This window comes from Urocampus carinirostris, chromosome 15, assembly GCF_059441175.1.
Source record: "Urocampus carinirostris isolate Australia breed hairy pipefish chromosome 15, RoL_Ucar_1.0, whole genome shotgun sequence".
NCBI classification, from domain to species: Eukaryota; Metazoa; Chordata; class Actinopteri; order Syngnathiformes; family Syngnathidae; genus Urocampus; species Urocampus carinirostris.
Window position 1 is genome coordinate 18,445,254 of NC_142363.1, and position 12,873 is coordinate 18,458,126.

Below are 12,873 nucleotides of genomic sequence, written 5' to 3' on the forward strand. Positions count from 1 at the left end.
TCATTTTTTTCTCTCTCTCAAAATGTCATTCTCTTGCTCTCTCTAAATTGTTATCTTTTTCTCTCTTTTTCTCTTACTTTCTTTCTCACTCTTCCTTTCACTCTTTCTTTCTCTCTTTTTTCCTTCTTGCTCTCTTTTCCTCTTTTTTCCTTTCTTTCTCTTAATTTTTCTTTCTCTTTTTCTCTTGTTTTCTCTCCTTTTCTCAGAAGTCATTTTATTGCTTTCTCTAAATTGTTCAATTGCTGACAATTTTTGCCCTCTCTCTCTCTCTCTCTCTCTCTCTCAAACAAAAAGTGAGGGTGTTGGAGAGAGAGAAAACGATTGAGATAGAAAGAAGGCGACCGAAAAAATAGAAAGAGAGAGAAAAAACAATTGAAATTGAGAAAGAGAAAAGAAGAGGGGGGGGAAATGAATAAAGAAATAAACAAACAAACAAACAAACAAAGTGTTCCGAAGGGAACAATCTCCTTACTATCTTTCAAATTAGAGAGCTGCCTGCTAGAGCATGAGAGAGAGACAAAGACAAAAGAAGAGAGACTAAGAAGAAGAGAAGTAATAAAGAATGAAGGACAAAGAGAGAGATTGAGAGAAAGAGAGAAAGATAGTGAGAAAGGGAGCAAAAAAGAGAGGGAAAGAGAAAGTGAGAGAAAATAAAGAAAGAAAGAGAGTTTTTGAAGGGAGCCGGCTCCTGAGTGATAGGGAGCCAGTTTTCATCGTTCACGTTAAAGAGCCGTCTCACAGAGCCGGTTTGTTCACTAATGACACATGACTACTAACCTTTGTAGTGCAACAGCAAAAAGAAAAAAGTGAGACTCAAAATTGGATTTCGAAAGCCAATCCTTGGATTTATGTTTACATGCGTCAATGGCATTATTTGTGTTAAATTTTTTAAAGGAAGGGAAACATCTTTTTAGATAAAGGGGTATAGTTTAAATCCAAGAAAATCATAAGAATAAAGTAATAATAAGCAAGAAAATGAATTCATAATTTACTTTCTAAAAATAAGCTAATGAGTCTGGGTTAGTTTGTGATTGTGCAGCTTTAGAAAGTACTCAACTTTACAAGTTTATTTCCCTTAAAACATGATTTTTGAAGTATCAAAAAGCATGTCAATAATTAATAAAGTCAAATTCATTTAAAAATATAATGCATTGTAATTATGATATTGTTCTCTGGTTTATTGTGCAGAAGTCTGGGGCAATAATTACAAAAGTTCACTACAGCCCCTTTTTATCCTCCAAAAACGTGCAATTAGAACCATAAACAGGATAGGATAGAGAGATCATACTAATATTTTATTCCTGCAGTCCAAATTATTAAAATTAGATAATTTTGTAAATTTTTTACTGCTCAACTGTTATTTAAGGTCAGCAAAAACATAGTGCCAGAAAACACCCATAAATTATTCATTCGGAAAGAAGGAAATTATAATTTAAGGGGGTTGTAGTGAATTCATAATCCCAAAGGTGAGAACCACCAGGAAAAATATGTGTGTGTCTGTGTGTGGAGTCAAGCTTTGGAACGGTTTGCAAGACAAGATTAAACGGTTTCCAACTATTCACTTGTTCAGGTTGAAGGATTTTTTATTTTATTTAATTGACTAATATGGATTTAATATAATACAAATTACATTTTGCTGAATGCATTGGGGATTTTTCACAGGGATTCAGGGCTTGCGGTCAGTGTGGCCTGGACAAGAATGATGTTTACATAAGCGGTGACGCGGGAAAAGGAGACGAGGTTTCTGATAAGCTTTCTTGTTTTGAGCCCTCCAGACATGGCGGCGTCTTCCGGCGAGGAGGAGGTGAAGCTGGCACCCTGACCCACCCCATGGGGGGGGGCCTTCGTGACACACCGGTCAGACGAGGAGGGGAGTTCCTGACCCGTCTAGGGGGAGGGGTCGGCACGCCCCATGGGAGGGGCCGATGCCTTGACGTGTCAAAACTACGGAACACGGAAGACAGACAGACGGGAGCAAGGCTCGACAAAAACTAATTAGACTAATTCCACAATAATTCGGCAAAATTCGATGGAATTCACTTAATAATGAATTAAGAAAATAGAGCTGCCCCCGTGTGGAAAAGCCTGTCTCTTGTCAATATGTTTCCCAAAAAAAGAAAAGAGCATGCGGTGTTAGGGGAAAATGAAGTTTGTGTCTGGTTAATGGAGTCAGATAACTAATTCGAACAATTTGGTAAACCCTAAATTTGTAATATAGTCTAATACCCAACAAGGTTTAGATACAAAGACACATTCCTGGCAGAATAGAGAGATGAGGAGGGTGGGGTATGAGTGGTGCGGGAGATTGGGAATAGTGGGTCTAGTTAACTTTGTGTTATTGGTGTTATTCTTATATCATAACTGTTATTATTAATATTGTTACAATTTTTGTTGTATCATTGGTGTATTTGGTGAGGAAGATGAAGGGGTAGGGAATACAGTGGAACCTCGGTTCTCGACCATAATCCGTTCCTGAACCCTGTTCGAAAACCGATTTGTTCGATCACGGAAATCATTTTTCCCAATCAAAATAACGTAAATCGTTTTAATCCGTTCCAACACCCTGAATGTTTACCTTGAATGTTTAACGTAATCATAAAGCTAACCCAGGCTAATCGTACGTTCGCGTTATCGTAATCTTCCATACGAAAGATTACGCTAACATGAACGTGTAAAAATTAAAAAAATCAGGTCGTTTACAAGTCATTTAGCACCCGGGTCTTCACAACAAGTGGTGAGCGGTTCTTTGGAAAAGGGGGCTCTGTTCCGACACCCTGAATTTTGGGCTCAGTTCCAACACCCTGAATGTTTACCTCGAATCATGAAGCTAACCCAGGCTAATGGTACGTTCGCGTTATCGTAATCTTCCGTATGAAAGATTACGCAAACATGAACGTGTAAAAATAAAAAATAAAGATAAAGAAAATAATTATGAATAGGATTTCTTACCTTTGTGATGGTCAGCAGAAGGCGTAGGTGGACGGTGGGGAGAGGGGGTGGAGGACGAAGGGAAATTATTGTTTGGAAGGACGTTCTTTTCGCTTAAAATACCGATCTAATGACACTTGCTTCTGCCTTCTTTTTAGCACTTTTCTAAAGTGACTCATGACAGTGTCATTAAAGCACTGACTTTCTTCGGAGGCATAATTAGGGGCTAAAACACTCGTACACCTATATTAAAAGCGAAAGCAAAAAGCGATAACAGTTGGTCACGAAAAGAGCGATCTACACCCGTACGCCGCTCAGCATCGCACCCTAACGTACGCACTCACGCATTACCGGCGTTCGAACTCCGATTTTTTGACCGAACAGCGAAGCAAGAATTTCTCGAAATTGTTGGTCGGACTCCGATTTGTTCGAACTGAGAGGCGTTCGAAAACCGAGGTTCCACTGTACTGTATAAGCATTTGCTTCTGACTACCCCTTGTCGAGCATATTATGTAACATTATTTGTTGGTGAGTTATTGTTTTTTATTTTGATGTTCGAATAAAGTTTTCATTCATTCATTTCATACCTAGCATTTTTCTATCCCTATCTCACAGAAATAAAACGTTTTTCCCAAAATGTTACCTCCAAAATATTCTCAGCGGCTGACCTAAATTTGCCTAGCTATACAAACGATGATATTCCTAACAGCTTGTGTCGGGCCAGATGGTGAGAAGTGAGGACGGGAAGCCGTTTTCTCATTTTGTTTAGCGACGAGCGGTAACGCGGAGACCGAGGCCACCGGAGATCATATCTACGGATTGGAGTGGAGGGCACGTATGCGACGGCCTGTAGTCAATTACGCTCCAAGCTGAGGCGCGATAAGGAGTGTGCGAGTGTGTCTAATAGGAAAGGGATGGCGAGTTTAGGAGGTGCGGAGTAAAGAAGTCCTCACGCTTTGCCAATTTTCGGCCTAAGGAGTTGTTTGCGCTCGACGCCTGTCAAGTGTTCAAATCCAACCTGCCAAGCATCTCAAAGAAATATGTCAGTGCGTTCCACTTACATCAAGAGACGTGTCAATATCTTGAGTAATACACGGGAAATACAGGAGGGCTCCTGTTTACCGAGGTAAATACTTCATATATTTTCTGTTGAGAGTGAGGCGAAACTTTAAGTTGCCAATCTCACACGGCAGTCTATCGAAAATTCACCAATTGCTCAAATTCCTAAATCAATTTCGACTTAGAGTATAGTACAAATATGGCAAAGCCGTCACGGTTGCCATGGCGCCCAATTGGCCCTGCCCATGTGGGGCCAGCTACCGCTCATTAACAGATTGGCTTTCCATCTTTTTAAGCTCAGTGCGCTCTGTGTTACTTTGACAGTCCGTCAACGAACTTCTGCCCCGCAGGACGTGGGTTTCGACTCGGTCCTGTCCCTGTTGGTATTTCTTTTATGGTGTTGTTCCCGTTTATTTTGTCCTGTTTAATATCGGTTTTCAGTTTAGTTTCTGTCTATTTTTATCCAGTTTATTAGTTTATCCAATTTTTGTTCCCATCTAGTTTGTCCTGTTTATTTTCGATATCCTGATTCATTATCTATCCTGTATGTCCTGTCCTGTCGGTATCAACCCCATCTGTCCGATATCAACTCGGGCAATTGGAATCATTCTCGTCGGTCTCTGGCTTTCAGTCTTTCTACGCCAGACCGCTGCCTAACGTGCAAGATTTCCCATTTCCCGTAAAATAAAAAGATTGTGTGAGAACGTCACGCGTTTGGGTCTTGATCCTGTTCTGGTTCATAACATTAGCAACTTTCTCACGACGAATGTATTTACAAGACTGGCCGAGAATGTGACTGCCATAAAAGATTTACCCCAATAGCTGAAAATCCCCCAAAAAACAGACTCTCGCCTACTTGCGAACATTCGACTTAAGATAAAAGGTAGATGCAAACATTTTTAACGGGATGTCCAAAAATATCCGGACTTTGCTTTAAGTTAGATTTTGTATTGTGTGCACCTTTTTCCGAGTGCAGGACATTAACTGTAGTGCTTCTTTCTGCCGCTACCAGGTGTGGTGGCGCAGTGAGAGGTCACCCAGATCTTCTTCCTAGTTGGTGTGTAAAAAGAAAGAAAGAAAGAAAGATAGAAAAGGGAAGGGAAGGTGGAAGGAGCAAAAGAAGAAACGATGGAACAAAAGGAAGGAACAAAGGCTGCACAGAATGAATGAAGAATGAAAGAAAGAAAGTGCGACAGAGAGAGGCAGATGGGGAGGAAGTAAGTAAGTAAGGAATGAATGAACAAACAAAAGAAGGAATGAAAGAACAAAAAAAGGAACGAAGGAACAAAGGAAGATATAAAGGTAGCAAGGACAAAACAAAAGAAGAAATGAAGGAACAAAGGAAGGAATGAAGGATGGACAAAATGAATGAGGAATGAAAGAAAGGAAGAACGAAAGTCCGAGAGAGAGAGGGGGGTGAAAGGAAGGGAGGAAGGAAGGAATGAATGAACAAACAAAAGAAGAAATGAAAGAACAAAGGAAGGAACGAAGGAACAAAGGAAGATATTAAGGTAGCAAGGACAAAACAAAAGAAGGAACGAAGAAACAAAGGAAGGAATGAAGGATGGATGGACAAAATGAATGAGGAATGAAAGAAAGGAAGAACGAAAGTCAGAGAGAGAGGGGGGGGAGGGTGAAAGGAAGAAAGGAAGGAAGGAAGGAAGGAACAAAAGAAGGAATGAAGGAACAAAGGAAAGAACTAAGGTACAAAGGATGAAACAAAAGAAGGAACGAAGAAACAAGGAAGGACAAAATGAATGAGGAATAGAAAGAAAGAAATAGAGGGAGGGAGGGCAGAATCAGAGAAAGAAAGAAGGAAGGAACAAAAGAAGGAGCGATGGAACAAGGGAAGGAACAAAGGGTGAATGAAGAATGAAAGAAAGAAAAAGAGGAATGAAATAAAGTCTGAGAGAGGGGGTGGGAGGAAGTAAGGAAGGAAAGAATAAACAAAAGAAGGAATGAAGGAACAATGGTACAAAGGACGGAACAAAAGAGGGAACGAAGAATCAAAGGAAGGACAAAATGAATGAGGAATAGAAAGAAAGAAAAAGAGGGAGGGAGGGCAGAAGGAAGGAAGAAAGGAAGGAAGGAAGAAAGGAAGGAACGAAGGAAGGAAGGAAGGAAGGAAGGAAGGAAGGAAGGAAGGAAGGAAGGAAGGAAGGAAGGAAGGAAGGAAGGAAGGAAGGAAGGAAGGAAGGAAGGAAGGAAAGAAGGGAGAAAGCAAGGAACAAGAGAAGGGGTGATGGAACAAAGGAAGGAACAAAAGAACAAAGGAAAGAACAAAGGATGAATGAAATGAATCTAGAGTGAAAAATAGTCTGTGTAATATAGTGTAATAATCTGTGAAGCCTTTTGAGACTCTTCGTGATTTAGGGCTATACAAATAAAAATGACTTGACTTGACTTGACTAGGAAATGAAGTCCGAGAGAGGGGGGAGGAAGGAAGGAAAGAAGGAAGGAACAAAAGAAGGAATGGAGGAACAAAGGAAGGTACGATGGAACAAAGAAAGGAACAAAAGAAGCAATGAAGGAACAAGAGGAAGGAACGAAGGATGGACAAGATGAATGAGTAAAGAAAGAAAGAAAAAGGGAAGAAAGCAAGTGGGGGAGAGAGGGGGATAAGGGGGAGGGGAGAAGGAAGGATGGAACAAAAGAAGGAATAAAGGAACAAAGGACGGAACAAAAGAATGAACAAAGGAAGGACAAAATGAATGAGGAATGGAAGGAAGGAGAGAAAGAAAGAAACATAAAGGATGATGGAAAAACAACCCAAAAATTGGCAAAAATGCGTCTGAAATAACAACAGTAATAAAACTGGAATACCTGATTTAAGCAACATCTCCACTCTACCACGTCTCCACACACCCAATGTGTTAGCTTGTCATTATGTCGGTGATAATAAGAGCTCATTTCCTGCAACTCGTATATTACGCTCATTTGTTTTGCCCTCACGTCCTCGCCTGCTGTGCCTCGATTCTGTAATGCGTCCGACTCAATTACCTCTCCTGTGTCGAACTTCTCTTCTTATCTAAGAATGGCCTCTTACGTGCTAATTGATCCATTTTTTTTTGCACTTGTGATGAAAAAGGTAAAACATAATAATTGCAAGAATTGCTGGAATTGCTGGAATGGACCATACAAAAGGTCAAAGAAACTCGAATTAAGTTTGCTAATGAAGAACCACGTATAATCTTCAATTAGACAGCTTTTGTCCTTACTTGAAATTCGAGGAGCCGTGCAGTTTTATATATGTATATATATGTAACGGGTGAAATAATAACTTTTGTTTCATTGAAATTCCTGCTGAAATATTTTCTGTATAAGTGTCCTGCAATGATGAGTCCAACAGTGGCACCTGCTGGTATGTGGTAAGGTTTGGTTTGGCTTTAGACTTTGCGACAGGAAGGTGGGGGTTTTTGGCAGTCTACAACAAGCTGCCAACGGTAAGACACGATCTTTTGGTACACCGCAAAAAGTTAATTTTAAACATTAAAACCGCAGCTGACTGAAATCTCTCAACATGCACAGTAATGTGATTGATGTTGTCAAGCTGTTTGGATTTATTTTCGTTTTGTTTCTTCTGTCGCCTTTTATGTTAGTTTTGCCGGACGTTGCAAGTTGTGCTAAAAAGCTAATTCCCCTTATAGAGATCAAAGCCAGCAGAGAAGCTTACCACGTGTTGTGTTGTGACTCATTGATTTGCAGGTAAATTGTACCCGTTTTTATACTTATTATTGTTATTATTTCTATTTTCTCATATATACAAAAAGGATGATGTTGGTTAAAATTCAGACTAAAGAAAAATATGTTAAATTCATTGTACTCGTTAAAAAGCCACTGTACGATCTCTTGTTAAAAGTATCTTGTTAAAATGGATGTAAACATGTATCGTGATGGTTGATATTCTAATATGTATTTTATGTAAACTGAAAAGAAAGCTCTTTGATATGTTTGTTGGCAGTCTACAACGAGCAGCCAACGAGATCAAAGCCAGCAGAGAAGCTTACCACGTGTTGTGTTGTGACCCATTCATTTGCAGCAACTATGATAAAAACCTCATCATCCAGTCCAACGTGAATGTGGATCTTTGGTGGCACGGGTACACCGCGGTTACATATATACTTGTATATAAGATGATCTGTAGGCACTGCTAGCAACTCAAGTCATTACCGAGCAAACACTATCACAGAGCAATCTCAAAGTCATTGTTGTGTTATGCTAGCAATTTGGACAGAGTAAACCGACTTGAATACAAAACAAGTAGGCAATGACTGATGTGCTGTGTTTCTAAAGGAGGTGGGTCGTAACGAGTTCTATTTACTCCATTACGTTTACTTGAGTAAGTTTTGGGATATCATGTACTTCTGTATGTATTTTTAAATCACAATACAGACGCTGCCCTACTTACGAGGTTCCGGACGATCGTTCATAAGTTGAATTTGTTTGTAAGTTGCTTCAGTGCTATATTTTGCATGTTTAAGGTTTATATGAGTATGTTTAGGGCTTGTATAAGTAACCTGTGTTGTTTTGAAACTGAAAAATAAACATTTGATAAAATAATATGCTCTATAACGTTACAAAGCAGGCTGACTGATAAAGTATAGTAAGGTGGAACCTCGGTTCTCGACCATAATCCCTTCCAGAACCCTGTTCGAAAACCGATTTGTTCAATCACCGAAATCATTGTTCCCATTAAAAATAATGTAAATCGTTTTAATCCGTTCCAACACCCTGAATGTTTACCTTGAATATTTAACGTAATATAGAGCTAACCCAGGCTAACCGTACGTTTGCGTTATCGTAATCTTCCGTACGAAAGATTACGCTAACACGAACGTGTAAAAATAAAAAAATCAGGTCGTTTACAAGTCATTTAGCACCACAAGTGGCTAGCGCTTTATTGGAAAGGGGGCTCCGTTCCAACACCCTGAATTTTGGGCTCAGTTCCAACACCCTGAATGTTTACCTCGAATCATAAAGCTAACCCTGGCTAATCGTACGTTCGCGTTATCGTAATCTTCCGTACAAAAGATTACGCTAACACGAACGTGTTAAAAAAAAAAAAAAAAAAAGATAAAGAAAATAATTATGAATAGGATTTCTTACCTTTGTGGTGGTCAGCAGAAGGCGCATGCTGTGTTCCCTAGCAATCGGAAACTCGGACACCTCTTTCATATTTAGCTATTATGTCTTTCTTAAAGGCAATAGTTGTACGAACAACTTTTCTTTTTTCACCTGTCCTGCTTGCACCGACCTTCTTTGGAGGCATAGTTAGGGGCTAAAACACTCCGTTCACCGATAATAAAAGCGAAAGCAAAAAGAGGCAAGTGCGCACGTGATAACAGTTGGTCACGAGGGGTGGGGGCGATCCACACCCGTACGCCGCTCAGCATTGCATCATAGCGTACTCACTCACGCATTACCCGCGTTCAAACTCCGATATTTTGACCGAAAAGCGAAGCAAGAATTTCTCTAAATTTTTGGTCGGACTCCGATTTGTTCGAACTGAGAGGCGTTCGAAAACCGAGGTTCCACTGTACTGAAAAACAAAGCTACACATTAGGCATTGACATTCTGTGGTCTTTGAAGCCCTTTAAGACTCCTTGTGATTATGGGCTAGACCAGGGGTGTCAAACTCATTTTAACTCGGGGGCCACACGATAGAACAAACATTCTGTCGGAGACCGGACTAGTAGATTAAAGAGAAAGAAAAAGAGATAAAGAAATAAGAGAAAGAGGGAGGGAAAAGGAGAGAGGGCGGGACAAAGAAAGAAAAAGAGAGAGAGGGAGAGAGCGTGAGAAACAAAAAATAAAAAGTCGTGAGAGAGGGGGAAAAGAAAGGGAGAGGAAGAAAGAAATGCAAAGAGAAATAGAAAGACAGAAGGAGAGAAAAGAGAAAAGAAAGCACGAAGGGTATGAAGAGAGAAAGAGAAAAGAAAGAAAAGGAAAAAAGGAAGTTAGAGCAAAAGAGGTTAAAAGACACAGAGAGAGAAAGAGACAAAGAGCAACAAAGGAAGAGAAAAAGAGAGACACAGAGAGTGAAAGAGACAGGTTTTTATTACAGTTGCTGCAAATGAATGAGTCACAACACAACACAGGATAAGCTTCTCTGCTGGCTTTGATTTCGTTGGCAGCTCGTTGTAGACTGCCAGCAAAAACATATCAAAGAGCTTTCTTTCCCGTTTACATAAAATATATTTTAGCATATAAACCTTTACAATACATTTTTACATCCATTTTAACAAGATACTTTTAACAAGAGATCGTATAGTGTTTTTTTAACGTTTACAATGAATTCAACATATTTTCTTTAGTCTGATTTTAACCAACATCATCCTTTTTGTATATATATGAGAAAATAGAAATAATAACAATAATAAGTATAAAAACGGGTACAATTTACCTGCAAATCAATGAGTCACAACACAACACGTGGTAAGCTTCTCTGCTGGCTTTGATCTCTATAAGGGGAATTAGCATTTTAGCACAACATGCAACATCCGGCAAAACTAACATACATGGCGACAGAAACAAAACGAGAATAAATCCAAACAGCTTGACAACATCAATCACATTAAGAGATTTACCAGCTGTGGTTTTAATGTTTAAAATTAACTTTTTTTGCGGAGCACCGTGTCTTACCATTGGCAGCTCGTTGTAGACTGCCAAAACCCCCCACCTTCCTGTCGCAAAGTCTAAAGCCAAACCAAACCTTACCACATACCAGCAGGTGGCACTGTTGGACTCATCATTGCAGGACACTTATACAGAGACTATACAACCTATTTCAGCAGGAATTTCAATAAAACAAAACTTATTATTACACCCGTTAAACATATTTGCATAATTTGGGGGAAGACCACTACACATTCTGTGCCTAATTGAAAAGAAAATGGTGGTCTTTAGGAATACCTTTAAAGGCAAATGGTAGGCTCACTCTATGGACCTCGAAAATGTTTTTCTCCTGGTGCCATCATCTCCATAGTATGTGAGTTAAGTTTCATTTACAGCTGTGTGTGAGCTTAGAGCATTCATTTGCATAGTTTTTCCTCGAGAGTGTCCACCGAAGCGAACGCTAAATCTTTGTGACCGTGTTTTCAGCTCATCTCAACTCAATCTTGATTAGAGTAAATGGTGCATGAAGGGGATGCTTTCTCGCCACTGGCTACTCGACAGTGTGAAAAGATATGCCATTGTTCTCAGATTTAGGGTTAGATTAGCTAAAAGGAGGGTTGTTGAAAATTGTTTGGTATAATAAATACACTATAACATGCTAATATGCAGTCATGAGATGTGGAATAAATAATATTACATTCTACACAGTATAATGTGATTGCTAATTTATTAATATTATATCTTATTTTGTAGCCAGAAGATGGGCTCGTCATATTAATTCCTGTGACAATCGATTTTGACAATGAAGAATTTGTCTTAGGGTGGATTCGGAATTTTCCATGAACTCTGTACTTCAGGTTTTGTTTTTTTCTTGACTCGCCCTCCTAGTATAAAAGGAGTTGTCGGCCATTTCGACTGCACACTCCTAAAACCCTAAAAGCAATTGCCCTGTAGCTGGTTTGTGTCCAGATTACTCTGTAATAATAATATAATGTCCAAAAAGAAGGTGGACCCAGACGCGTAACATTCTTACACAAGCTTTATTTTACGGAAACGGGGCAGTCATGCGCGGGAACACAAACGCCAGCGATTCGACAATCGCTGGGCAGAGGAAGTGAGATGAAAAAGTCAGGCACGGGAAAACAGGAAGCCCGGTGCAGACGAGATCGAAACCGGACAGGACAGACGGGATCGATACCAGTTGCAGGATAAACGGGCAGATACCGGACAGGACGGGACAGACGGGATCGATACCTGATACAGGCTGCACGAGCAAGATACCGGACAGGACGGGACAAACGGGATCGATACCGCATACTGGTTACACGAGCAAGATACCGGACAGGACGGGATCAATACCGGATACTGGATACAACAGCAAGATACCGGGCAAGACGGGACCGACGGGATCGATACCGGATACTGGTTACAGAAGCAAGATACGGGACAGGACGGGACAGACGGGATTGATAGCGGATACTGGATACACAAGCAGGATACAGGACAGGACGGGACAGACAGGATTGATAGCGGATACTGGATACACGAGCAGGATACAGGACAGGACGGGACAGAGGGGATCGATATCGGATACTGGATACACGAGCAGCATACCGGAGAGAGTCAAAATGCAAGTCTGGCAAGTGTAGAGGTTCGTTGACGGACTGACAAGGAGTAAATGGGAGCACTGAGTTTAAATAGGAGGGGAGCCAATCAGGCAACGAGCAGCAGCTGGCGCCAAACGAGCGGGCCCAGGTGAGGGCAATGGGCAATCGTGACATTAAACCGTCTCTCAAACTGGATGTAAACAATCATGTGGAGGCAAAAAAAATCCTTCCTTTTTCATTAAGAAATTAAAATCTAAAAATGAAATCATCAATTTAAGTGTGGAGTAACACTTACTGATTGACAACCAGTGAGACTGATGAAAAGGAAAAAAATCTTAATGCTGTATACATAATTTACGATCACCATTAATATTACCTGTGGATGTTTTTGTGATAATTTTTTTGTGTTTCAGTCAGGTACCATGTTCATTTAGGTTTAGAGTTAGAAAGTATCTGTAGCAGGTGCTCCAATAGTGGAAGCGATATAAAATAGTACACTTTGTAATTCAGTCCCGCTCATTTGATCACCAATTTTGTCAAAGTGGGCAGCTGTACAGGTAATTATCCTCCTCTTTACTTCTCCCTTCATGCCTTTTTCTGTCTGTTTTTATTTTCGACCCACGCGGCGTTTTCAAGGCTACCGTTGGCATTTATGCTACATGAT